Below are 4,092 nucleotides of genomic sequence, written 5' to 3' on the forward strand. Positions count from 1 at the left end.
ACACACATACGTGAGAGAGAGAGGAAGCAAATTTTTCATCCCAGGTGAAATTAATAATAACAAAAATACTTAAGACTGGTTGTATTTTTAATGTTATTTTCAGTAGGTACTGGGTGCTTGGTAAACTGATACCTATATGGAAAAAGCTAGAATTGACCCCATGCAGAAAAAATCTTCATGGTCTCAAGATAAGAAAATATCTCTTAAATAGTTCAACATTAGGTACTAACTGTAAACAAATTTTAGGAATTTAAAGCTCTTCTTCATCAAAAGCGCCACTGAGACTGCAGGAAAAGATGTTTGCACACACGTCGTCATCAAAGGGCCGTATAATCACAACATGTAAAAAATTGTTACAAGAAAACGTGAATAGGCACTTCACAAAAGTGGACAGTAATGGCCAAGAAACACACAAAAAGTGCACCGTGCGTCATTTGTGAGCAGAACTGGCACATTAAAGCCTCATGAGATGGCGCTGCACACCCGGGGGGGCTGCTGCACAGAAAAAGACAGGGAGCATCAGGGGGGCAAGGACTGGAGCAGAGATGTACTGGTCAGTGTTCAAGGAGCCCCTCTCCAGGGCAGAAGGAGCCCTGACTTGCAGTGCCGGCCACTGTCAATGGAGTAAATAATCCCCATGTGGCTGATGGCAAGGTGCCGCTTCACATCTCAGCAGAGCTGAGAAAGATGTGTGCAAGGAGCTCTTGTGAGCCTCTGTGAGCCGGCCCCTGTCAGCACTTGGGGGAAGCCAGGACTCCCGCACGCGGCTGGTGGCTGTGTGAATTGGTAGAGACGTGCTGGAAAATGATTTGGCAACATCTACAGAAGCCCAACATATGGCACACCTCGAAATTCCACCCGCAGATGCATCCCCAAACAGAAACACACACATATGTTCACCGAAAGATGTGTACAAGAATGTCGTTAGCAGTGCTCTTCTGGAATAGCACCAAACTTGAGAATACCCAGATGGCTGCCGACAGTAGGATGTTGTATATCCACACAATGAAATAGTCTACAAATGAGACGAATAGCCTGCCGCCATACGTAGCACCACGGATGAGCTTCCTGAACACATTGTTGATCAAGGCAGCCAGACAAAAAAATACTCACTGCATGCTTCCTCTATGTGAAGTTCCAAGCAGACAGAGCGAATTTGTGGAGTTAGAAGTCAGGATGATGGGCCTTTCCATCCAGTGGCAGCCATCAGCTCAAAGGTCCTCAAACAAGTCCATCCAGGAGCTGTGGAGGAAGAAGCAGTCCAACATAATGCACTTTCTTCACACAGGGAGCCAGCTCTCTGCGCCCCATGGGGCCCCCTGCCCAACCCGCCCCAATAAAGTACACAGACTGGGGTAAAAGGCCAAGCAAGGTTATGTCACCTATCAGATTCGTGTGTGTCATGGTGGTTGCAAACACACAGTTCCTCAGGGTACGACCTACAGCGACCCTGTCTATCACGGTGCTAACCGGCTCAAGTTTGCCCGAAGCCTACCGTCTGTTGCACAGGAGCGAGCTGGATGCCACCGTGGGGCTCTGAGAGTCCTGCATTCTTACTGGGTTGTCAAAGACTCCACATACCAATTCTTCGAGGTCATCCTCATCGATCCATTCCATAAAGCTATCAGAAGGAATCCTGACACCCAGGGGATCACCAAACCAGTCCACAAGCACAGGGAGATGCAAGGTCTGACATCTGCAGGCCACGAGAACGTGGCCTTGGGACAGGTCCAAAGTTCACCACACTATTGGTGATTCTCGCTGTGTGGCATGGAGAGGATGCAATACTCCCCAGCTCCACCGTTACTGCTAATATAAGTAATGTTTGCAGAATTCTTACTAATAAACAATTTAGGACAGTCAAAAAAAAAAAAAAAGAAAAGGAATGAGGATAATGGTTATCTCTGGGGAGAACAGAAGTGCCTGGAGGTGGCACCAGGTGGGCTGGTGATACTCTTATTTCTTGACCTGGACGTGGACACATAAATTTCATTTTGTGACAGTTGGGTGGTACATTCATGTTCTATGCACTTTTCTGCATGTGTACAATAGTTAGATTTTAAAGTGTGTGAAAAATCATGAAGATTTTTATACACTAAAAAAGAAGAATCCAAAAAAGAAATTAAGAAAATAATCTCATCTATAATAACATCAAAATGAATAAAATACTTAGGAATAAACTTAACCAAGGAAGTGAAAGATTTATACATTGAAAATAACAAAGCTTCGCCGAAAGAAATGAACAAAGACATAATGGAAAGACATCCCATGTTCATGGACTGGAAGATGTAATATCATTAAGATGACAATACTACCAAAAGCAATCTATAGATTAAGTGCAATCTGTATCAAAATCTCAACAAGGCATTTGGCAGAAATAGAACAATCCAACCTAAAATTTATATGGAATCTCAATGGTCAAAACAATCTTGAGATTTTGGAAGAACAAAGCAGAAAAACTCAGAGTTGCTGAATTCAGAACTGACTATAAAGCTACACTAATCAAAATAGTGTGGTGCTGGCATCACGCCAGACAGAGACAAATGGAAGAGAATAGAGAGCCCAGATATAAACCTTCATGTATGTGGTCAGATGACTTTCAACAAGGGAAGAGGAAAGGACAGTCTTCCAACAGATGGTGCTGGAACGGCACAGAAACGGCACATCCCCATGCAAAAGAATGACATCGGAGCCCTACCTCACACCATACGCAAAAACTAACTCAAAATAGATCAGAAACCTAAAGTAGGAGCTAAAGTATAAAACTGTTGGAGGTAAACAGGGGGAAAACTTCATGACTTGGGATCTGGCAATGATTTCTTTGATATGACACCAAAAGCACATGCAAGAAAAAAAATAAATTGGATTTAGTCAAAATAAAAAACTTGTGTGCATCAAAGGATGCAATCCACAGGGCAGAAAGGCAGCCCACAGAGCAGGAGAAAAGATTTGCAAATCATTTATCTGATAAGGGACCAATATCCAGAATATGTAGAGAACTTCTAAAACTCCACAACAACAACAACAAAAAAAACCCCAAAACAAACAACCTGATTAAAAACGGTCAAAGGACTTGAACAGGCATTTCTTCAAGGATTATTTACAGATGGCCAACAAGCCGCAGAAAGATGCTCACACCACTAAGCATTAGAGAAATGCAAATCAAAACCACAATCAGATACCACCAGCCGTTAGCATGGCTACTGTCCAACAAAACAAAACAAAATACCACGTGTTGGCGAGGATGTGGGGAAACTGCAACTCTGTGCGCTGTTGGTGGGAACGTAAGCTGGTGCAGCTGCTGTGGAAACAGCATGGAGTTTCCTCACCAAACTGAATAGAGAATTACCATATGACCCAGCTATTCCATGTCTGGTATCTCCAGAAGAATTGGAACCAGGGACTGAAGAGATGCCTGCAGCCCATGTTCACAGCAGCGTTAGCTGCAACAGTTAAAGTGTGGGAGCAACCCAAGTGTCCATCAGTGGATGAATAGTAAGCAAAAGGTGGTCCATCCATGCAAGGGAATGTTATTCAGCCTTAGAAGGAAGGACATCCTTCCACCTGCCACCCCGAGGGTGAATCTTGAGGACACAATGCTCAGGGAAATGAGCCAGTTGCAAAAAGACAAATAGTGTGCCATCCTACTCCTGTGAAGTATCCAGAGTGGTCAGATTCACAGAGACAGAAAGGATGGAGATGGGGCTGGGGGAGGGGGGTGGTGTTTAATGGGGACGGAGTTTCAGATTCTGGGATGGATGGCGGTGACTCCCAACAATGTGCATGTACTTAACACCACTGAGCTCTACACATAAATGGTGAAGATGCTAAGTTTATGGTATGTCTGTTTTACCACGATAAAGAAATATGAAAACAAACACGAAGAGGGTGTATCAGCCTGGGTCCAGCCAGGAGACAGACACTACCCAGGGTCAAACAGGGAAGTTTAACGTGCAGAATTACTAATGTCGAGAAGGAGTAACTGTAAGAGGGAAGGAGCTCTGGTCTCCCCGGCCCTGGTCTGGCTGGGTCAGACCTGGCCTGGGGTCTCAGGGCCGGCAGCATTCCGCGATGGCGTGGCGGGGAGCAGGT

General features: G+C 44.7%; 1 pseudogene; it reads left to right on the forward strand.

The window, feature by feature from the left end:
- Positions 1-1,176: 1,176 nt before the first annotated feature.
- LOC118010180 lies at positions 1,177-1,813 on the forward strand (annotated as a pseudogene).
- Positions 1,814-4,092: the final 2,279 nt, after the last annotated feature.

The sequence above is a fragment of the Mirounga leonina genome, unplaced genomic scaffold, assembly GCF_011800145.1.
Source record: "Mirounga leonina isolate KUSES-001 unplaced genomic scaffold, KU_Mleo_1.0 Mir_129, whole genome shotgun sequence".
Taxonomy (NCBI): Eukaryota; Metazoa; Chordata; class Mammalia; order Carnivora; family Phocidae; genus Mirounga; species Mirounga leonina.